Source organism: Erpetoichthys calabaricus, chromosome 5 (assembly GCF_900747795.2).
Source record: "Erpetoichthys calabaricus chromosome 5, fErpCal1.3, whole genome shotgun sequence".
Classification (NCBI taxonomy): domain Eukaryota; kingdom Metazoa; phylum Chordata; class Cladistia; order Polypteriformes; family Polypteridae; genus Erpetoichthys; species Erpetoichthys calabaricus.
This window is the reverse complement of record NC_041398.2, coordinates 11,421,068-11,446,574: the sequence shown is the minus strand read 5'-3', so window position 1 is coordinate 11,446,574 and position 25,507 is coordinate 11,421,068. Positions and strand designations below refer to the sequence as shown.

Genomic DNA, 25,507 nt, shown 5'->3' with positions numbered 1-25,507 from the left:
GGATGCAAATAGATTTTGCATGAATTCCTTATCATCAACATTGGGTGCATAAACATTTATCAAAATCATTTTACTGTTATATAAGTTGCCCATGACCATCACATATCTCCCTTCAGGGTCGACACTACCTCTGATGCTACAAATGGAACTGTTCTATGTATGAGAATTCCCACCCCTCTAGTTTTCTTTATAAAGCTAGAATGGAACATTTGGCCAGTCCAGTCTTTTTGTAATCTGAACTGATCCTTGGTTAGTAAGTGGGTCTCCTGTAAAAATACTATTTTAGCGTTTAAGCCTGTTAGGTGAGAGCATACTTTCTTTCTCTTTAATTCGTGATTCAGGCCTTTAACATTCCAGCTCACAAAGTTAACTGTCCCATCATGGAGACATTGATTCTGAGTTTTTAATGTCATTTTATAGTTTTAATTGGTAATATGGCAGTTTTAATCTTAGTTTCAAGATTCCCCAGGAGTTGTTGCATGTTAGCCTGTTGCTGCATTGATATTTATAATTATAAGGATTATAAGAATAGATTAGATATAACCTGCTCTCCTTCTCTCCCCCCTTTATCCCCCCACCCCCCCCATTTTGCCTCCCCACATGAGGCTAGACCCCACTTCGCGATGTTCCAGTCCTCTGACATACGAAGAGACAGAGCACGTCCAGAACAAAACAAACACCACCCTGCAGCGGCGTTACAGAATTAAAACAGAGATATCTTTTACAGTTAAATCCTTAATACTATCTGCCGAAAATGTTCTCATTAACAATATTTAATCTTGAAATAATCTTCAGCGCTTTTAAGTTAAGATATTAAGGTTAAAAAAAAAAACAAAAAAAAAAAAAAAAACAACCCTGGGAATGATTTTAAAAACTAGTCCAGGATAAACCTGGTAATTCATACTGTAATAGTATAATGGTAATTGTATAAATAGTAGAACAAGCATTAAACCAAGGGTATGAAGTTAAACAGTCTACTTTAAGGTATAGTAAAATAAAAAAAATAAATAAATAAATTAAAAAAAAAGAAAAATAAAAAAAAAGAAAAGAAATAAAAAAATAAATAAATAAAACGAATCCTACTTTAATCACTTCCACATTTTCACACTCACGTCTATAACTCTATAACTCTGATTAAAACATAAACATATAACATATAAAGTCCAGATAAAAAAAAAAATTAAAAAAAAGAGAATAAGAGATGTATAATTATAATACCAGTCTCTTTAAACATGGATCCAGCGATCAGATCATGGGTCTTTCCCGTGCCTTGATAGAATACGGCTCTTTAATTTTAATTAACTTTCAAAAAAAGTGTCGGAAACAGTTTCTTTAATTCTTTTTCAGCTTCTTCTTTGCTGAAGAAAATATAATGTCCGTCTTGAACTTCCACTTTCAGTTTGGCAGGATACAAGAGGCTGTATTTGATATCGGCTTCCCGTAGCATCCTTTTAATGTCGTTGTAGGATCTGCGTTTTGCAGCTGTTGATGGTGAGAAGTCGGGAAAAATACGAATAAGATTATTTTCGAATATAATCTCTTGCTTGTGTCTGAGAAGTGCCATCACATCAAGCTTACATCTTAGTCGTTCGAAGCGGACAATAAAAGACCTAGATTTAAAGGCGCTTGGTATCTTTGTGCGATAAGCCGTGGCTATCTCATTGTCGAGTTTAAAGTCATCTCCAATTATTTTAGACAGTAGTTCTACTGCAAATTTCACTGGGCTTGAGCTTTCTCGTTTCTCAGGTATACCCTCAATTCTTATATTATTTCTTCTGCACCCATCCTCCAGTCCGATTCTATTCTGAAGGCAAAATACAAACGAAGTTGGTGTGCCAGGCTTGTATGCTTACCTGCCACCCTCGTATGTGCAGATCCGTAAGTTGGCATCGAGAGTACTGTCAATGTTCGGAAGCACTTACCATTTTGAGCAATTGTTTTTGTTAATGAAAGCTACCAAAACCCCACATCGCTCAAGACTTACCATCAAGCACATTTCATCCCTCATAAAAGTTGCAGCTGCACAAGATTTCAAGCCTGATATTGACGAACTGGTTACTAACAAGAGATGCCAAGTGTCGGGACAAAAGAAATAAATCTCACATTGTAAGGCTCCTATATAAGTAATGAATATAATATAATGAATATCAATCATCAAGACACTATATAAAAGCGGTCGGGATTGTCCTTCCGTCCCGTGAGTGAAAAGCGTAGCGGTATTCCGCTTATCACAGACTTACTACTTGCGGATTGCGATACGAAGCAACGCGATGTGAGCAGAGTTCTGGTGCTCACATCGTTCCCTTGCTTTTGTGCGCGATGCGCTGGATAAACAGACTAAATTATGTCTGTGGAAATAATTAATGTTGATGGAGTACAAATGCCTCACCACGTAGTAAATATCAGGAGAGATGGTGCTTGCTTATTCTCGTGTATAGCTTATTTAGTGCATGAAACTCCGTCTTTAGCGGTACAGACTCGGGCTGACATTGTACGACATGTTTTAAGTAATTGGTCAAGGTTTCAGCCATTTACAGTGATGCCGTCAGGAATCTCTTATACAAATGAGTGTCAGTATCTCACTGAAATGTCAAAGTCTCAAACTTATGGTACCATTTCTGAGCTAATGGCAGAAGGAGAGTTGTTCCCCTATGAGTATCAAGTATATTATTATGGAGTCCTACACTCCAAGTTTGGACAGGCACTCGAGGGGTTTTCAGGAGATGTTATGAATGGGCACTTTGATGTTCTCATTCCCTACACTTACATGCCTGATGTACACATGGAGCACACAAATTGAGGATAAAAGTAAAAGGCGGGTGAGCCTAGTAATATAATAAGGACATAGCTAAGAGGTTAAGACTCTAATTCTACACTGTTGTATGGAGACTGCATGGAAATAAATTGCTTTTCTTTAAACTTTAAACTTTAAGTGTTACATTTTTTAAAGTTTTCAGTATTGGAAAGAATGCTACAGTAACTTTGTATAATAGTATAATAGTATTTGTTACAGTACGGCCCGCTGAGGCACGTATGGCAGTCGAAGCGGCCCACCAATGCTAGTGAGTTTGACATGCCTGGTCTACACCATTAAACCTCTTCGTGTAATAACTTTTAGGAATCTTAAAAATATCAACATAGACCATTTTCAATTAGGTATTGATATACTTGTGGAATCATTACAAACTATTTCTCTGCCAGATTTAGTTAACTTTTATAACGAAGGACTTCTTGACATTTTGAATTCGGTAGCCCCACTCAATTTCATTTACACACACTGCCCCATGGTTTACACCAACTTTGCGCATTTTAAAATCTAAAGGTCGGCAGTTGGAACGGCTGTACAAGAAGACAGGTCTTAATGTTCATAAAGAAATGTATTTTAGCCATATGCATCACTATAGGGGCAGCATACGACATGCTAAAGCTGCCTATTTTACTGCCCTAATTTCTTCCAACACTGGAACACTTTTTTTCCTGCTCAGATCGCTAACAAGTCCCCCAGACTCTCTTTCCTTACACTGCCTTTCTAACGAATTTTGTAACACCTTAATGACACTTTTTAATGATAAAATCCGGGCAATACATTATAATTTAGGCTCTGTTGCTATTGACTCCACCATTGATGATTTTCCTCCTCCTACTCATTCATTTTCCATGTTTGAGCTTCCCTCCACCTCAGAAATCATGGATCTCATCAATAGCTCTAAGCCTTCAACCTGTCACTTAGATCCAATTCCCACTGTTCTGGTTAAAGCCTGCCTTCCCTTGCTAGCTCCTCTTGTTTTTTCAATTATTCATTGATCACTTTCCACCGGAATTGTTCACCAGTCTATGAAAACTGCAGTGATTCACTGAAAAAACCTGGGGTTGACCCTACTGACTTTAATAATTTTCGACCAATTTCTAATCTTCCTTTTATTTCAAAGGTTCTTCCACCTTCATCAGTATTTATCTGCTAACAGTTTATACGAACCATTCCAGTCAGGCTTCCGACGTTTTCACAGCACTGAGACGGCACTAGTTAAGATCACTAATGATCTTTTAGTGGCTGCAGACTCAGGCCTAATCACAATCCTTGTTCTTCTTGACCTCAGTGCTGCATTTGACACTGTCTGTCATTCCACCCTACTAAAAAGGCTATCTGCACGAGGTGTTTCTCACATTCCGTTAACTTGGTTTAAGTCCTATCTTACAGACAGAACTCAGTTCATTCAGCTGGATACATGTACCTCCACTCCCACTCCTGTAGTATCTGGGGTTCCTCAGGGTTCTGTCCTTGGCCCCCTCCTGTTTATCATTTATCTGCTTCCTTTGGGTGTCATTTTCATAAATGGAAGATAAACTTTCATTGTTACGCAGATGACACCCAGTTATATATTTCAACTTCACCATCTGCATCGCTTCCACCATCCTCACTTACTGATTGCCTTGCTGAGATCAAGTCTTGGTTATCTTCTAACTTCTTGCAGTTGAACTCCAATAAAACTGAGGTGCTTCTTATGGGCACAAAATCTGCAATAGCGAAGGCTTCAAAGATCTCAGTATTAATAGACAACACATCTGTCACCTGTACAGATCAGATAAAAAGCGTTGGTGTAATTCTGGACAGCACATTGTCTTTCCAGTCTCACATCATTTCTGTTACTCGAGCAGCTTACTTTCACCTGCGAAACATTAATCGCTTGCGTCCATTTTTGTCAAATCACTCTACTGCCATTTTAGTCAACAGTTTGGACTATTGCAACTCACTTCTCTTTGGTCTGCCCCAAAAGTTACTACATAAACTTCAACTTGTTCAAAATTCGGCTGCTCGTATAATTACTAAAACACCCTATTCTGATCACATTACACCCGTTATTCAGCAGCTTCATTGGCTGCCAATAAAGTTTAGGGTCAACTACCAGATTTTAGTCCTTACATATAAGGCCATTCACAATCTTGCCCCCACATATCTCTCACAGCTCCTACAAGTCATTAAACCCTCTCGTATGCTCAGATCCTCTTCTTCCATCAACTTAAATAATCCACCAGCACATCTAGTTACGATGGGATATCGAGCATTTAGCAGATCGGCACCTTCCTTATGGAACTCATTACCTGCTTATCTTAGGAATATGACTACCCTTCACCAATTTCAGGCTAATCTTAAAACTTATCTGTTCAAAATTGCTTATTCACTGTAACTGTTATTGGTGTTTTATCTGATGTTTTATTTGGATTTTAAATTTTCTAGTCATTGAATGTTTATTTTTTAACCTGATTGTACAGTGACCTTGAGTTTTTTGAAAGGCGCTTCAAATAAAATGTATTATTATTATTATTGATGTGAATGGAAGGATGATTTTGGGGAAAAGACCAAGGGTTCATCATGAGCTATTCGGCCAATATCATATTTCCCTTGTGCCCGGAGAGATGTGGGGAGCGAGTCTAACCAAAAGATTTGAAGGGTAAACAGCATGGGTGTAGGTTTAGTGGTGGAAGATGAATGACAGAGCTATCAGCTTACAGGTACAACTAGTCTTACTGCAGTTTTCTTAAGAGATCCACCAAATATCAGGTCCAACATACTCCCAGTCCTCCCTTTCCTGACATGCTAATACCCATGGTCTCACATCACGCCACTGAAAGCGAACAGATTTAGCAATGGAGACATGTGACATGGAGCCAGTCCAGAAGAAAGGCAGTTGTTGGGACTAAAGGAAGACTGCTGCTCCAATCGATTCTGATGAGATATAACAGTTTGTTAGGCAAATAGTCTCTTTGTTAATAGCACTGGCAAGAACGTCCGAGAGCCAGACTTCGTCATAACGCACTCCAAAAAAAATCATGCATTACAATGAAAAGATTGTGAATACTGTAATCCAAGAGGAACCCAGGACAGCAGAGGTTTTTGCTGTTTTGTGGAAACAAGAACAACCCAGGATGTATAGGAGTGTGTAATGGTGGTGGTCAGCGCAAGGGTGGTGTATTGTTCTGAGGTGACCTCCACTCCCATTTTCTTAAATGAGATGCAAAGGCACAGGCGAGCCATCAAGTCTCAAGTTCACTGGGCATTGTGGGCTGAATAAAAATTGATGGTTTAACAAAACACTTGAAAACATGGCTTGAACAAGAACAGGTGAAGACGGTGGTCCCATTCTGACACTGACTCCCCATCTTTGTATTTAGCATGTTTTAATTGGGACCAGTCAGTAGTCTTCTTATGGTTGACGTTTATTTGTGCTTGTAACTTGAGTCCACTGAACATGAAACTGGCCACTGTCAGCCACCTGTCGTCCCAGAGTCTCATTCCATTAACATCTCACATCATTTCAGCTTGGACCTAGCTTCCTTCTAAGGATATGAGTTCATTCTGCGCCATTTGTCTTATACATGTCATCTTGCTGTTTCACCGCTGTCATGAACTTCTGTCCTCCTACTTCTTTTGGGTTCAGTAATTCCTGCTCCACCTCTTTTAATTCTTACAGGTCCCAGTTTCTATGCACCATCAAGGGGGGACGGTTTTAATCTGTCAGGCTGTTGTGCATTATATCACAGATTGGGCACTTGTATTAATGGTGCTTGAAATTCCATCCTTTCATATTCATGTTTGACCATGGGGTGCAGAATCGGGGCTTGTGAGGCATCCCTTTCCCGGGGCCGTGTCTTTGCGCCACAGTACTTGCTCGCACCGATTGTAACTGGGGTCGATGGTGATTTCTGCCCTCTCCCTCTTCTTCATCTCTCTCTGGCTGAAACTCTTCATCATAGAAATTATCTGGATATTCTTCTTTCTCTCCCTCATTAATTCCTCCATCAGCACCTTGAAGTGGTGGTGACGGACTATTCTCCTCATAATGCGGGGGAGCGCATGCTGTCGATAATCAGAGTACAATCTATTCTTCTTCTTTTTAATTTATATATATATTTACTTATTCTTCCTTCTTTTGTCTGGACTTTTGGGTGGTTCTTACATTATCAGGAACAGCTTTTCTTTTCCTGCCATAATTTTCATTTAGCTTTGCGTTTCTGCATCGCTTCCAGGGCTCTATCTTTAATTTTCAGTTCAGTTCTATCAAACATTTCCATTCTACATGGCCCTTGACTACAGCACCCTCGTGTATTTCTACATAAAACCTTCCTAACTTCCTGTATTTCAGTCATATCACCAGAGCCTTCTACTGGCCACCTGCCCCCCGCTCTGTTTATTCCACCATTTACATTCTTATTATTTTTAAAATCTAACCCTGTTTTCTGTTCTACGTAGCGTCTTGGAGAGCCGCCTTTCTTTCATTTTCCGAAAATAATCCTCCAAACAGAGGCTCCTCATTCACGCCCTGTTTCTTAATACATTCCCATCGTAACCTCCCCAATGTCACTTCACTCCAAATCCCTTCCTTTCCTTGTATGTCGTTTCCTTTTTGAGCGGACTAACAGTCAAGCTGGTTACTACTCATGGCTTCCACGACAGACTTGACCCGTTGAGTCAGGAATATAGCCAGACTATCAGAGTGAAGAATCTCGCCCTCCAACTTAGCGGTGCTTTCCCCGACCGTGAGATGCTTAACAACGATCTGTTCTTCCCACTCCCCCAATTTCTTATTCCGAGCCTCTAAAAAGACTCCATCTCATTCCAGGGAGTGTACTAACTCAGCATTCCCATCACCTCACTAATTCTTTCAGACTTTATACTGCTAAGTGTCCTTTTACTTTAGCAAATCCCCAACTGGGAGATCCTTTCCCTTTTTACTAAACTTCCACCTCACCCTCCTAATTCTGAGTCTATTTAGGACTCCGTCTCATTGCAAGAGGTGCTCTTATCATTACGTCCCCAGTACCTCACCTGGATGGTAAAGCAGTTGTACTCACCGGTCACTGATCTTGTTCCTATCTGCAATTTTCACCTTCACTCAGATTCTACAGATTCTCAGATTCTCACGGCTCCCAGCCCGAGGACGAGCCAGTCCTAACTTTTCCCGGAGCTGGTCTCACCAGTTGTAACCACGTCACTGTTCCTCTGTGGATCCCTCACTCGGGCTCAGACCTGGAGTCTGCAGCCACCACCTGTACCTGTTCAGGCCAAAAATAAACAGTGGAAGAAACCCTATCAGGAAGACAAGAATAGTTCAATCAATTAGATTTTTATTCAGTCACAGATGAGTACCTGGATTCTACGTTGCAAGGCAGAAGAGCAAAGTTCCATTTTTCGCTTTGCTTTTTATAATCTCTCCTTCCTCCCCTTCCTCTTATTTATCAAAAAAACAAAATCGTTTATTTAAGCATTTTATTTTATTACGCTAATGGGCCATCTGTTCTTATTTTTCTTACTTGTCAGATAGACCCTAAAGAAGGAAAGGTCACCTTTCCTGTATCAGATAGACGAAACTGGAAATTGTCCGAGGTCAGCTTACTGCACTGTCTTATGCCAGACACCTGTATGAATAACCTGCCATTAGAGAAAAATGGCTTTGTCAGCTTTTAAACCTCAGTAGCTTGCAAGAAGTTCATTTTACTTTCACATGGCTGACGTCTAAATCTTTAATCACTCGGCCATCAGACAGGCCATCACATGTTGAGCTCTTTACTGTTGACCTAAACCCTGTTGTCCTCTTCTCTCTCTCTCATTATTTCACTTCAGCCATTGTGTCAGTTCTCATTGTCTGACCTCATAAAGCCATTGGTCTCTATGGTCACTCACATACATAACACATTAGCACATCAGCAGTGATTCAGGTCAGAATATCGTGTTAAAGTTAATGAGCACATTCTACACGTTCTCCTTCTCTTTGGGTCTGTTTCCCTCACAGCTCTGCTGTGGTCCTTGTCCTCATTTCAATGACACTCCTGTCCCACCCTGAAGTCTGGAGTACCGCAGTTCCCTTTAATTATAAATGATATAATTATGAAAGTCTATGTCATCTCACATAGTAATTTCAAGTTCAAGTTTCTTTATTGTCATCCCATCCAAATAAATTGGACAGGTGGAGACGAAAGTGGGTGTCTTTAGGACCACCGTAGAAATATACAACATGTAGTGCAACAAGACAATGTACACCACTTAGTGCAAATACAACATGCAGTAAAAACAGACAAGACAGCATGCAGTAAAGTGACATGACGTCCGGCAGATCAGATCTAACTGGATCAGTAATAACTTAACAGCAGAGGCGACATTACTGTGTTAAAAAGGTGAAATATAAGCAGATGACTAATGTACATCAAACATTTAGTAACTGTTTATCACTCATAAAGTGCAATGTGTACATTTGATTTAGAAAGTTTTCAAATGTGCAAATAGTATAAAGTTCAGAGTTCAACATCAAGTAACGGAGAGATGTTCAGACATTAAGGAGTCGGACAGCATGGGAGTAAGAAACTGTCACACAGTCTGGATGATCTGACTCAGATACTGCAATACCCATCTGGTAGACGTCAGGAGCTCATAGAGGCCATGTGCTGGGTGTGAGGGGTCAGCCACAATGCTTGATGCCCTGTGGAGGTTGTGTGTGCTGTAGGTGTCTCGCATGGAGCGCAGAGACACACCGATGAAGTCCGTCCTCAGCTGTCTCAGCAGTCCTCTGTAGTAACTTGTGATCCACAGCACTACAGTCTCCATACCACACCATGATGGAGCTGATCAGCACATTAACACATTCATGTGTGTGCTTAGCAGATTGGCTTATGTTTGGTCAGTGAAAGGATGGTGCTATATAATAAGGACTGATTTACAAGGCTGTGAATAGAATGAGAAATAAGCCATTAGTGGAGAGCAGGGTCATGAGAATCCCTGGAAGACCACGTGAAAGACAGCAAACAACTCTAAAAAGGAGGCCTGTACTTGGTAGTGTTCACTCATACACACACACACACACACACACACACACACACACAGAATCATACATGGATGCCATCTAGGCCAATTACAGTATGTCAGCATATAAACAGAGTCACACTTCTATAATCCTTGGGCTTAAATCGAATGTTTCAGACTACGAATGCCGTGAATATACAGTATATATAAGATATATAATTATATATATATATATATATATATATATATATATATATATATATATATATATATATATATATATATATTATTGTCAATCAACTAACTTTAAATCGGAAAGACCAAGTGATGGCAAATTTACATCTTGCTGCCATAAAGGAAAAGTCCAACTTCCACCGTTGCATGATTATCCAGAAGTGATGAAACAATTGATAACAAATCCCATGAACATTCCAAAAATTTCAAAGACAACATCCGTTCATACAACAGTGCTCTTGCTTTTGCATCAATGGGAGCGCAAGTTGAACGCATAGCGGGACGGGGACCATACTGCTACAAAATACATGGACAAATCTATCATAAAACCTCGACTTTGCACCCACCTAATGGTGAACCAAGAAAGTTTGCTCAAATATATATTTTGGATGCGGAACAAGCACTACATCAGCGCATAGGAATTTTAGAGAACGCTGGATGTTTACCATCCGTAATGGAAAGTCTTAGTAACATTTTGAACGAAATAAATCCGTATGCGGAAGCGTACAAAATGATGAGAGATTTTGAGCAGGAAGAGATTAACAGAGCCAGGGAGGAAGGGAGACCAGAACGAGAAGTTTACATGTGGATCCACCGAGATAAGGCAAATGATCAAAGACGTTACAACGCTCCTACAGCAAATGAGATAGCAATTGTATTTCGAAGCGACGATGGTGAACCCCCATTTGAAAGAGATATTTGTGTCCACCCAAAGAATGCACCAATGCAAAATATATCAATCTTAAGTCAGCACTGTGATCCCATGACTTACCCAATTTTGTTTCCATATGGGGACAAAGGATGGATAAGTGGAACGAAATTGGTAGGTGCTGTCAAGCGAGAAAACTTGACACTCCTCCAATATTATGCTTACCGATTGGTGACTCGAAATGAGTTCAAACCTGTCTTCAGTGCTGGAAAACTATTCCAACAGTACGTGGTGGATGCATATTGCAAGATAGAAGCTAATCGAATTCACTTCCATAGATCAAATCAAGCTCAACTCAGGAGCGATCTCTACTCTGGTTTAATGGACCACGTAAATAATCTTGCAGAGAATGAAGGTGTAAAGCCTGGTACTATCTGTATTTTGCCTTCAACATTTCAAGGAAGCCCTAGAGCTCATCAGCAGAACTTCCAAGACGCTATGGCCATCGTACGCAAACACGGTGGACCTGATGTATTTATGACTATGACCATGAATCCAAAGTGTCGTGAAGTAATGGAAAACTTGAAGCCTGGAGAAAGACCGGAGGATAGACCTGATCTGGTTGCACGTAGTTTCAAGGAGAAACTTACAGCACTGCTGCATGACTTATTCATGAACAAAGTACTTGGAATGGTGATCGCTCATGTTTATGTAATAGAATTTCAAAAACATGGCTTACCACATTGCCACCTCCTGCTTTTTCTCAGACCTGACGATAAACCAAGAACTGTTGAAATTATTGACAAGATGGTATGTTGTGAAATTCCAGATCCGGTCGAAAACCCGAGATTGTATGAAATCGTCAAGGCGACTATGGTTCATGGGCCTTGTGGACACTTGAACATGACAAGCCCATGCATGAATGAGGAAAAAATATGTTCCAAACAATATCCGAAAGATTTCAGTGAGGAAACCAAGCCGAACATTGATGGTTACCCAGTTTATCGCAGGAGAAACAATGAGAGAAAGATTAAAGTTGGAAAGTTCACAGTGGATAACTGCTGGATCGTTCCATATAATAGGTACCTAACCCTAAAGTACAACACACATATTAATGTAGAAATTTGTGCACGCATTAAAAGTGTGAAATACTTATTCAAATATGTTTACAAAGGACATGATCGAGCTAAACTAAAATTCGATTCAAAGGAAACACAACTTCACTGGGATGAACCTTCAAGGTTCCTCGACAGTAGATACATAAGTGCACCTGAAGCTATGTGGAGAATACGAGAAAATAAAATGCAGCAACAGTCACACACAGTAATTCGACTTGCAGTACATCTGCCAAACCAAGAAAGAGTAGAATTTCATGAAGGTAAAGAAGTTGAAACTCTTGAAAGAGAGGCGGGACGCAGAACCACATTGACAGCGTGGTTTGAATTGAATCAAACACATGAGTCTGCATGGCAATACCTGTACCAAGACATACCAAGTCACTTTGTGTTCAATACAAAAACAACTTCATGGACTCCAAGAAAGAGGGGCCACAACAATGTTATTAGCAGAATGTACTCTGTCAGTCCTTCTGATATGGAGAGATACTACTTAAGGCTGCTCCTTCTGCATGTAAGAGGTGCCCAGAGCTTTGATGATGTAAAAAGTGTCGATGGATTTGTTTACAATACGTTCAAAGAAGCAGCCCAAGCGAGAGACCTGTTAAGAGACGATGCTGAATGGGGAAGATGTTTGACGGAAGCCGAACTCTTCCATATGCCAAGCAAGCTGAGAGAGCTGTTTGGAATTATATGTGCGTTGTGTCATCCAGCAGACCCCGCGACATTATGGGAGAAGCACAAGGATGCAATGACAGAAGACTTCATGTGAAGTCATCCTGCACCTGAAAGCAAACAGCTTGCTCTAATTGAGATTGAAAGTATTCTCAAAATTCATAACACAAGTTGTGCTGACAAAGAACTACCTGTACCAACTATGGTGTCGACACCTGAGATTCCAATCTTTGACATGTATGAAGAGGCCAGGTTAGGCGAAGAACTGGTTGCCCAGTTAAACCCAAAACAACTTAACGCATACCAAAAAATTATGACTGCTGTTGAAAACCCACAATCACGTGAAAGGTGCTTCTTCCTTGAAGGTCCTGGAGGAAGTGGAAAGTCGTTCACATACAACGCTTTGGTGCGTGTCTTGAGAGGAAAAGGAATCAACTACAAATGTGTAGCTTTGACTGGTATCGCAGCAGAACTCTTGCACGATGGAGCTACCGTACACTCTACATTTGGGGTGCCATTTAAAATCACTGAGACTTCCACCTCAAATATAACAGCAAGATCGTTCAAAGGACGAAGTCTTATTAACACTCAAGTGATTATATGGGACGAGTGCACAACGACGTCGACACATTTGTTAGCACTGATCGATAGATTGCTCAGAGACTTGATGAACACACCTGACACTCCATTTGGAGGAAAGGTAGTGGTTTTGGGTGGACATTTCTGCCAGACACTTCCTGTTGTAAAAAGAGGCGACAGAGCTGCAATCATTGGAGCCTGTATTAAAAGAAACCCATTATGGCAATATTTAAAAAAAATTTAATTTCATAAAAATATGCGAACGGATCCTGACCAACAGGCCTTTGCCGATTGGCTTCTGAAACTTGGAAACGGTGAACTGTTGAACAGTGACAACTTAAGTACTGAAACTGTCGAAATTCCTGAACAATGTGTAGTTACGGGAGACTTAATTGACGAAGTATTTGGAAAGACAATTAAGTTAGTCCAACCAGAAAGATTCAAGGACACAGCTATTCTATGTACTAAGAATAAAGACACCTTGATGTTGAACGATGAAGTACTTAGATGTTTAGAAGGCGAAGCCAAAACATACTTCAGCATAGATGAAATAAAAGTCACACAGAGTGGCGATGACGTTAACTACCCAATTGAATTTTTAAATTGTCTAACTCCGTCAGGATTGCCACCACACAAGTTGACACTGAAAGTTGGAGCAATTGTTATGTTGCTTAGAAACCTGAATACGAAAAAAGGGGCTTTGCAATGGAACACGTTTAATTATAACCAGAATTGCTTGAGCATGTGCTTGAAGCAAAAATTGTTACTGGAAAACGTGCAGGTGAAACTGTACTAATTCCAAGAATTGGCTTCGATATGATGGATGACTGTGAAATGCCATTTGACATGCACAGACAGCAGTTTCCCATATGACTAGCGTATGCGATAACTATCAACAAGTCACAAGGACAAACCCTCGAAGTTGTTGGAATATTACTTTCAGAACCAGTGTTTTCACATGGTCAATTGTATGTTGTCTTCTCCAGAGGCAAAGGCTTTAACAAAGTAAAGGTAAAGATTTTGAGCTCACAGACACAACGCAAACTGCTTCCTGATGCAAACAAATATTTCACACAAAATATTGTATATCATCTGCGGTGGGTTGGCACCCTGCCCAGGATTGTTTCCTGCCTTGTGCCCTGTGTTGGCTGGGATTGGCTCCAGCAGATCCCCGTGACCCTGTGTTCGGATTCAGCGGGTTAGACAATGGATGGATGGATATTGTATATCATGAGATTCTGGACACAGAACCTATGGAGACGTACCTTACTGACAACTTAGCCGACATTGATTGGGACAATATTGATGACATGGTAGATGTCATGCAACATTTTGAAAAACAAGAAGAACCTAGCATCCCAACATAGGAAGACTATGATTTTGAAGGTCTCGAAGACGATGCGTAAGACGCCGCTTATGATTAACCATCCATAAGTCATGCAAAGAGAACCAGAAATGCTCCTCCACCACCACATAATTACTATTAGGACAGTGATTCCGAATTGGCCGTTCCTATTGAATCAATGTCCAAGGGTTTTGTTTTGTAATTTTATTTCCCTTACAAAAAATCACAATGCTGTGCGATGAAGGGCCCAGTTCACAACTTACAGCCGCGTTTAAACAGGGAGCCCTTCACAGACAACTTTAACACGCGCAACGTAGCTGGGCGCACATGGCTAGTATAACTATATCTCTGTCTCTCTCTCTCTATATATATATATATATATACATATATATATATATATATATATATATATATATATATATATATATATATATATATATATATGTACACACACACACATATACAGTATACATACACATATACATCTATACTAATAAAAGGCAAAGCCCTCACTGACTCACTCATCACTAACTCTCCAACTTCCCGTGTAGGTAGAAGGCTGAAATTTGTCAGGCTCATTCCTTACAGCTTACATACAAATGTTAAGCAGGTTTCATTTCGAAATTCTACACGTAACGGTCATAACGGTAGACAACGTCCGCCATGTTAAACTTTCTTATTTATGGCCCCATCTTCACGAAATTTGGTAGGCGGCTTCCCTGCGGTAACCGAAAACGATGTATGTACTTATTTCGGTGGTATGACACCACTGTCAGCCACCATATTGAACTTTCCAACAGTCTTTGTTACTTAATGGGCCCATCTTCAAGCGGGTTCCCAACGCTAACTGAATCCTACTTACGTACATATATACGCCCATAGCCTGCAGCTCGGTCCACACTCTGAATCCTCCAGACACTCCTGAGCATAATCTAATTTTGAAGGTTGGGGCACCAATAATGTTACTGAGAAACTTACAGCCTCCAAAACTTTGTAATGGCACGAGACTTCAGGTCACATGCCTGCAAAAGAAACTAATTGAGGCAACTATTTTTACTGGCGGTGGCTCAGGGGAGAGAGTTTTTATTCCTCGCATCCCCATTATACCCTCTGATCTCCCATTTCAATTGAAACACCTCCAATTTCCAGTAAGGCTCTGCTTCGCAATGACAATTAATAAGTCTCAGGGACAGACCCTACAAAAGGTTGGCATTGATTTGAGGCAAGATTGCTTTTCACATGGTCAACTACACATTGCATGCTCAAGAGTAAGCTCAGCGCACAGCTTGGTGATATTACAACCGGAGGGGCGAACTGACAACGTGGTATACAAAGAGATCCTTAACAAAGAATTATTGGTACATTTTCACTCAGTTTATTATTTAAAATTTTAAAGCAGTACTTCACCGCTGCGAAGCGCAGGTATTTTGCTAGTTCTGAATATTTTTAATGTCTCACCAAACACTTCACATCCTAACTTCTCATGTGTTTAATACACAGAGAGGCCACAAGAGGGAGGAGTTTGGCTCCAGAAGAATCAGCTCATGTCACAGCCCTGAAAGTCACAGGAATGTCACTAAGGTGCAAGTCACATGTCCAGCGTCTGAGTTGACAGCACATGATGAGGGCCACAGGAGCTGACGTGGAGTCGATTATCAGTGACTGGCGATGTGTCCAGTGTGCTCATCGACTTTTAAATGACATTTTGCCCTGAATGTGCCCACCTGCCCACCTGCCCACACTGCTGACTGACATTTCCATTTCATTAATCCTGAGCTCTAAAAGTCCCCTAGGTCAGCAGGAGACGACCTTAACCAACACAAACATCAGAAGACAGGACAACATGGCTGTCAGCCTGTAGAGTTTGAACGACTGCCAGTGTGCAGCTGTGATGAGGACCTGAGTGACCAGACAGACCAGTGGCTTTATGAGGTGACACAGCGAGGACTGAAGAAATGGCCGAGGTGACAGGTGAGAGAAGAGGGCAGGAAGGCTTAGGTCAGCAGTGAAGAGCTCATCGGGTGACAACCTGTCTGATGAGCGAGTGCTTAAAGAATCAGACGTCAGTCACACATCGAGATACGGATTTGATCAACGAGTAATACAATCTGTGATGACAGGACGGCCATCAGCGTGTGACGAGTCAAAGAGGAAGGAGTAAATCAGGAGTGACGAACAAAACTCAAACACACACAAGGGACACACTCGTCTGACTCACTCTGTCTCAGGTCACTCATCTCACCCTTTATCACCCTGACACTCTTCTCTATCATCCTCACCCCTCACTCTTTATTCACCTTCTCCTCTTCCTTTTAACCTGTCAGATTCCATGAAGATGACAGATTTAGAAGTCATAGTCGCCATCTGCTGGTGAGGCCTGTAATACACAGTCGGGGGGCTGTCAGCCTGGGCCTTCAATTGGCTTCTTCACACAAACTGATGTCAGGTGACACGCCGCACCTTGAAGGGTCCTGAGGGAATTGTAAATTAATCCTGGGAATGTGTGTGTCAGTGGAAAGAAAAAGTGTCCCCAAGTGTCACATCTGATTGTCACTTTGAACACTGACAGTGAAGCTGATGTCAGTCAGCTGACTCGTCTCCTTGAGGTTGGGTGACAGTGGGAACAACAAGAAGGGGGTGCAGTTTAATGTCTAACGTGACACCAAGTAACTCAATAAAACACCAAACTCCATCAGTATGGCCGACATGTGACTGAGCGGTGAGTCCTCGTCTTTAGACATTCACAGTGAATTCATTCAGAGGTGACAGACCATCGGAGTAACTAATAGAGGGGCAGACAATGTCTGTTCAGAGGCCAGCACTCCGGTCACTTCTGTCACTCTGTGCTCCTAAATAGTCACTGGAACGAGGCTCTGGATACTGAGACAGGCATGTGGTCCTGATGGAGCAGAACTACTGAAAGGCGCTATATAGACTGACTTAACAGGTGACATTCAGTGACACTCAGAGGACACAGCAGTTGGGGTGTCAGCCTGAAGGACATGTGGCTGTGAATCAACAGTGACCCCTGCTGGTCAGACTGGTATTTGTAGGTCTGAGGTGTCTCCGCCCCTCATTATGACACACACACCTGATTGGCTACTCAGACCCAATAATAATGGAGACCCTGACAGCCGCACTCGCCCCTCATTCTCATCCACAAATTCACTCACAGAGGTGCTGCCCACCCACCTATAGTGTAAAATTAATTTTGACCCCAAACTGCAAACACAAAGACACCTGAGTTTGTGGGGACATAAAGTGACCGGTGGAGGGTACTGGTCAGTGGTCACATGGTGTCAGATGGCTGATTGTTACACTGCAGTGAAGATTAAGCCAAAACCCTGGATACAGGGGCTCAGTGAAGGAGACGTTGAACCTGTGCAGGAGGGTCATTGTGTGTGAGACGCTATAAAATGACAGAGAGCCAGCAGGCCAGTCCAGATACACACCTATTCTGGGGCTGTAGGGGGCGCTGATTACAGTCTGCTGTTTATTGTACCACAGAGAGTACTGGGAATGAGAACACTGCAAACACCAGGACTTGTCGTTGTTTCCAAGGCTGCACTCCACGTACCGTCCTCTCCTGCTCAGTCCTTTATATGCGACTCCAATCATCATGAAGTCTCCACTGCACTCCACCTCCCAGTAACAGCGAGTCCCAGTCAGAGCCTCTCTGCACAGAACTTGAGGCCAGAACACAAATCTGTCAGGATGATCAGGATATTCAGTCTTTGTCCCCTCACATGTGACCTTCTTGTACCCTTCAGACAGATGAAGGACTCTGTTTGCCGTGTTGATGTCCAATGTGAGGGGACAGAAGTCTGAAAGGAGAGAAAAGAAAACGAGTGAGGAAATCTGGGAGTGTGTAACAGGACTGGGGGCGGAGCACAACACAGACAATTAACAAGAGCCAATCAGGAGCTGCGCTGACCAGACACTAATAGTAAAGAGCTCATCTGATTGGTCAGAATCTGTGGGGATTAAAAATTCAATCATAAAAAGACGACAACAGAGAAGAAGATATTGACAAGAGTTTAGACAAATAGATTGAAAACAAATATTGAGAATGTAATAAAAGAAGAGCAGACATGTGTGGTACAGCGGAGAAGTGCAGCAGATAACCGGTGTGTCTTAAGAGACTGTATTAATGTCAGGAGAGAGAAACCTGCATGTCGCAATATTACATTTAGATTTGGAGAAAGCATTTGATAGAATTGCACATAAATATATGTGGAAGATACTCCAAAAAAATGGGAGTTCATGAAGGTTTTCTGGACTGGATAAAAGTAGTCGATAAAGATAAACGAAGTCAGATAAAAGTAAATAACAAACTAACAGAGGAGATACAGGAGAAATGTGGAGTAAGACAAGGGTGTCCATTGTCAGCAGTGCTGTTTATTCTGTGTATAGAGCCCTTATTAAATAAAATTAGGAGGGACACAAATATAAGAGGAGTTGAAGTACCAGGAAGGGGGGGACAACAAATAAAAGTGTTTCCATATATGGATGACATAACAATAATAGTCAGAGATACATGGAGTATAAATAAAGTAACAGAACATACAGAAGTGTTTATGGAGGGGGTCAGGTTCAACTTTACACCTAATCAAGAGGGAATGCGTCCTTTGGGGGAAATGGAAAGAAAAACCACAAGGAAGAATAAGGTGATGAAATGTGGAGAAAGTATTAGGGATAAGATTTGGAGACGAGAGTACGGAGAGGATGGAGTGGAAAGAAATGGAAAAAAGATAATAATATAATAATAAATTTTATTTATATTGCACTTTACATTCAACAAACAAACAGAGTTTGGAGGTTAAGGAACTTGTCAATGGAAGGGAAGATATTGGTGATGAAGGCAGTTATAATCCAAAACTATCATACTTAGCAAACGGGTTTTGTCCACCAACGAAAATATTAAGAAGAATTATAAGAATGTGAATTGTGTTTCTATGGGGGTCAAAATGTGAAAAATTGGCAAAGAGGAAGGTAATGAAAAGGAGAGAAAATGGAGGGAAAGAGGATCTGAATATAGAAAGGGAGTTGGCTTTAAGACACACAGCAACTGTTGTTAATATGGCGTTAAATAAAACCGGGAAATTAGCGGACATGATCAGATATCTGCTAGGCACAGAACTGAGAAAAGCAAAATTATTAAAAATGACAAATAGCAGACCCAATGCCTTTAATATGCCAAAAAATTATAAAACAATAGTAACATTTGTTAAAAGATATTCATGGGAGGAAGGAGATCTCAAAATTTGGGAAAAGAAAAAAGACCTAAAAAAATATAAAGGAAAAGACGAAACGGTACTAAAAATCCAAAAGCTCACTGAAGAGCAAACAAGAAAAGTGTGGCAGCAAAATGAGACAAAGAATTAACAAATAAACAAAAAGACCTCAGGTGGGTGACATTACATGAAATCCTACCGACGCAGGCGGCCATGTACAAAAGGAGAGTCACGAAAAGTTCAATATGTCTGAGGGAGAACTGCTGAGAGGTGGAAACACCAGAGCATGTGTTTAGGAACTGCAAAAAGACACAAGATGTGTGGAATGAGGGGTTAAAGGAATGGAAAGGGAGGACAGGAAAAGAGGGGATGACAAAAGAAGGAGTGTTGTATGGTTAGTAGGGAAGGAGTTAAATGTAAAAATGACAATAAGGGAATGGAAAATGATCAAAATAATAAAAGAAAATATGTGGTGGTGGAGGAATGAACTGGGGATTCATAACAGGAAAATAACAATACAGACATTGTACAGAAATGTGAAAAGGAAGGAGTGGAAGAAAGGAGGATTAAAGAAGGACAAGGAAACAAATGGCCTTAAAAAAGGTAAAGACCTCAAAAATAGAATTAAAGGTGGGGATAAAAAGGGGGAAAAAAATAAAAAGTGTCACGGTGGTGAGATGGTGACGGGTGACAGTGAATTAGCAATGTGGCCAGACTGTGTGTGTGTGCTCAAAGCTAAGAGACTGAAAAGAAAAAGAAAATGAAGTGAAAGGGGACAAGAAAATAGTGTTAGTGGTAAGTAATGGAATTTAGACAACGTAAAAAAACAAAAATAACAACAGACAACAAGAGAAAGGCAGGCAAGTCAGTCATCTGAAAGTCATCTGAGTCGTCAGAAATGATAATAAACAACATAAGGTCACCACTGAGGTCAAAGGTCTAATGGACTGTCCACACTGACCGCTGGCTTTATTAAATGACATGTTTTATTGTCACAGTCCACCTCTTAAATTTAAAATCAATCCACTGTCACACTTCACAACCACATCAATTATTTGTGTAAAAGCTGCAATCAGTATTTACTATTTATAATCTATCTATCTATCTATCTATCTATCTATCTATCTATCTATCTATCTATCTATCTATCTATCTATCTATCTATCTATCTATCTATCTATCTATCTATCTATCTATCTATTATATAGTGCCTTTCCCATCTGTCATTGTCTCTCTTTCTTTCTTTCCTGTGTTTCCTGTCATCTCTTTTTATTATTTGATTGTCATTCTTATCCAAGGTGACTCCCATCATCTCAGATTCCATTGTTTCCTTTTCTTTTCTTTGTCCAATCAGAGCCCAGGCAGGTGAAGTGACTTGCTGAGGTCACACAGTGGTGTCAGTAGTGGGATTTGAACCCACAACCTCAGGGTTTGAACTCCAAAGTCTTCACCACAACACCACACTACATTTTCTTCTCCATTTAAACTCTCCTTCTGGTAATTCAGAGGTCAGCTTTACTCTGGTGGTCTCATCAGGGAGGTGGGCTTCAGTTCTATGGACCCCAAAACATCTTGAGAATATTAGCAGCTGTGCTCACTGGAACATGAAGCTCTCTGGAGGTGGTCTTGTAGTCTTCACCTTGACCACCCTTGGCTGTGACCTTCTTCATCTCCTCCTCTTCTCTTGTCGTCGTTCAGTGTGAGGCACACAAGGACACAACACAGCAGAGTGAGGACTTGACTGAGTGACTGAAGACCCCGGTGACACTCATTAGAGGAATCAGTCAGCTTGAGATGTCACCACAGTCCAGTGAGGTCTTTGATCTTCTAAGGACCCCCAATAATTTCCTCTGCCATTTCATTTGTTTTAAATGTTTAAAATTTATGAAGTCGAGAACTCAAAGCAAAGTGTCTGCTCTGTGGAGTAAAGAATGGAGGATGACGAGGAATTTTTTCAGCTTTAACTTATTTCACATACAATTGTGTTTCATTTTTAAACTAATACTGTGTCTGTATATACAGTCGTGTGATAAAGTAAGTGCACCCCATAACATGGATTTTACTTTTCCCTTTTTTAACATTTCTGGACACATCAAGACTCGGGTTCAACAGACGGCTTTGGTGATTTACTGTCTGAATCTCTCTATCCCATAATGCACCAGTCACAGGACCCCCATCACTCTCAGCCCCTCTGTCACACAACACTCAGACTTTCATATCCTAAGCCTGTCCTGCTCTATTAAAACTTCAATGATTTTTATTGTGATGATCCATTCAGTCAAAGCACAAACTCACATTTTAAAAAGTCGTCTCTGCTCTGAGGTTCAGGAGGCTGGAGGGCGAAAACTGGAGCTTCATGATCTGAAAATAAAAAGAGAAGAGAAGAAGAATGGAAACTGTGAAGATGGCATTGTGGGATCTTAGTTTAGTTCTTAAACACGTATTACAAATGCAGAGGAGTTCAAATAAAACATTTATAAAATATACAAGGGCTGGCAAATTAGGCCAAATGTCGATTTGAATATTCATTTTAATAATAAATATACAGGGAGTCAGAGAGTATTGAGACCCCCTCACTTTCTGTACACCTTACCGTGTTGTTGATTTAATTTTAAATGGATTAATGTGCCTTTGTGCTCATCAGTCTACACTCAGTAACCATAATGACAAAGTGAGCGCAGGTCTTCAGAAAGGTCTGCACATTTATTTCAAATCAAAACTGAAACTTCTCCTTCCTAGAAGTATTCAGAAACTTAATTCAGGTCTTTGTGGATGCCCCTTTGGTGGTCTTCATGACAAGCTTTACACTCCTGTTTTTGGCCAGTTGATCCCATCCTTCCTGGCAGATCCTCTCAAACTCCGTTAGATTTCAACGTAAGTGTCTGTGAACTGCCATCTTCAGGTGTCTCCTGTTCTGTGGGGTCTCAGTCTGGTCACACAAGGACACTCAGACTTGTCACAAAGCCACTCCAGCGTTGTCTTGACTGTAGTTTTCAGGTTGTTGATCCATAGCCCAGTCTGAGGTCACAGGTTTTCTGTAAGGTCCTCTCTGTATTTGACTGCACTTCTCCTGCCCTCAGTTCTGACCTATCACTTTGTCCCCATAGCCTGGTGCTGTCAGGATTGCCAGGATTAATGGCATTAGGCGGGTGGTGAGCAGTGCCTGGTTCTCTCCAGACATCCTAGTTTGTCTTCTATCTAAAGAGTTCAATGTTTGTCTCATGAGATCATTGAATCTTTCCCTTGATGCTCTCAGGCTGTCATTTGTCTTTTACTCGAGAGTATCTTCTGCCTGGCCACTCCACCATAAACGCTTGATTTGTGGAGCGCTACTGAGATGACCGTCCTTCCCATAGATTCTCTCATCTCAGCACTGGACATCTGATGTTTTCTTGATGTGACCATTAGGTTTTTGGTCATCTCCCTGGCCAAGGCCCTTCCTTCCCAGTTACTCAGAATGTCAATCTCTAGAAAGTGTCCTGGTGGTTCCAAACTTCTTCCATTTCCTAATACTTCAGGCCGCTGTGCTGCTGGGACCACTCAGTACTTTACAAATGGCTTTATCTCTTTGCTCTGCTTTACTCCTCACCATAATTTGATCACAGAGGTATACAGAGGGTCCCTTTAACCCCATGTCTTGGTGTTTGTCCTGACATACAATGTCATAAATAAACTGTATTTTATACATATTGACAATCAGGTACAGTAGTGGACATCTTCAGGGCTCCATCTAGTTAAGAAATCCCACCCTGAGTCAAGAGGGTGCTGCTCCTGCTAATGTCATCACTTCAATGAGTTCACAGGCCACAAGACGAGTGACGTCACTTCCACAGCCCACTAATTAAGCTCCGCCTCTTCTGTGACACCACTATAAAATGTCATCAGAAGTTGGTGCTCATTACAGATCTGTGACTGAGGAAGACGGAGCTCCGACTCACAAGTGACTTTAACTCGTCAGCCGTTGATTGCAGCAGACTAAATAGTAAAAAATAATAAACAGTAAAGGATGTCAGATAAATGTTAAAGAGCAGGCCTTCTTCAGTGTCCTCTTATTGTCACTCTGGTCCTCCTAATGGACTTCAATAACAGACACAATGTAACCAGACGCTGTACCTGATGGAGTCCTTGTCATGATGACCCACTGGCTGATCTTCTTCACACTCTTTTTCAGACCTGACAGCTCCTTTCTCAGGTCCTCAGATGAGAAATCAGAGGTGACAGTGAAGCTCAGCGAGTCTCCGTCAGCAGGAAGGACACAGCGAGATGAGAAAGTCTGCATTAAGAGAGAACGTGGAACAAGATTTCAGAAAGTAGACATTAAAAAGTAAGTAATGCTGATAAGAGGGGGCTCTTCTGAATTAAGGATCACTGTGGTGGGCAGTCAGTGTGGGTTTTAGATGGTGAGAATGCCTGCCATTGACTTGTTGGTTATTTATGAGAGAATATTTGGTGGAGTGTAGTGGAGCATCAGAGATTATCAACCTTAACTATCAATGAGCTTTTCACACAGAAGTCCATGAGCGGAGAGTCAAGATAAAGGGATTGAGGGGGCAGGAGGGTCCAGAATTGACTTGGCACACAAAACAAGGTGTTGGGTTTTTATGGTTCTGAGAAAAACTTCCATCCATCCATTTCCAACCCACTGAATCCGAACACAGGGTCACGGGGGTCTGCTGGAGCCAATCCCAGCCAACACAGGGCACAAGGCAGGGAACCAATCCCGGGCAGGGTGCCAACCCACCGCAGGACACACACAAACACACCCACACACCAAGCACGCACTAGGGCCAATTAAATTTAATGTAAAGACTAACACAGGTAGGGAGAAAGCTCTTTAATATGATTATACAACTGAAAGTCTTTAGCTCAGAAGTGTTACTTGTGAGGAAATCCTGGGAGCCTTTGTGTCTTCATCATCATCATCATCATCATCATCAACCATACAAAAGAGACAAGCTGAATTATTTAGCAACCACCATTTGTGGAGTGTAAATCAAGAAGAGAATTTCACTATCGTCTATAAAACACGGTTAACATCAGGACTATTGTGTAGAGTGTGAGAGAAAAACAAACAAGAAATATGAGAGATGAGAGATGAGACTGGACTGTGGGGTCTGACATGTGTGGAAATGCTGAAGGATTTGAATCTCATCAGTTTTAGGATGGAGACATCAGGAGGTGGCCTGGAAGAAGAGTTGTCACCATCCTTTATTAGATGTCATCTTTTACACTTCATAAAAAATTCACTTTTTCACACAGACTGCTGTAGATTCATCTGTCTGTCATGTACTTGAAGTTACCAACTTTCGAGATATTTGTAAAAAGTATATTTGAAATGTTAAGGAAATATGAAAGATGATCTCTGTTGGGTTGAATGGCCTGTTCTTGTCATGTTGTACAAACTCCTCAGATTTTTTAAATTTCTCTCTAAATGTTCTCCGTTCCCACACACCCCAGTCTGATCAGACTCCCTGTGAAATGTCGCTCTCACCTGTAGGAAGTGGAGATGGTCCTTGGTCTCTGAAAGCTCCTTCAGCTCAGCTTCTCTCCTCTTCAGCTCCTCGATCTCCTTCTCCAGTTGCTCCATGACTCCTTCAGCCTTCTCCATTTCTCTCTTTTCTTCTTCCCTGATCCTCTCAGTCAGTTTCCTGTGGGCTTCCTCAATGCACCGTATCAGAGCAGTGAAGCTCTTTTCATTTTCTTCCACCTCTCTTACCACAGACATCTGAATAAATAGGATAAAGATTTAGAATTGAGTCACCTGATAAAAAAAAACAATCATGAGGCAAATTTGTTGTTATTTGTAATTTTGATGTTGTGATGGACAGTTTGAATTGGCTGGAGTGACTGGTGGTACTTTATTTGCAGAAGGAAGGTCAGTTA

At 41.1% G+C, this 25,507-nt stretch overlaps 1 protein-coding gene across 11 annotated transcripts in view; it reads left to right on the top strand.

The window, feature by feature from the left end:
* The window catches only part of LOC114643681 (tripartite motif-containing protein 16-like), a 488,218-nt gene that overhangs the window by 77,000 nt on the left and 385,711 nt on the right, over positions 1-25,507 (top strand). The window lies entirely within an intron of this gene.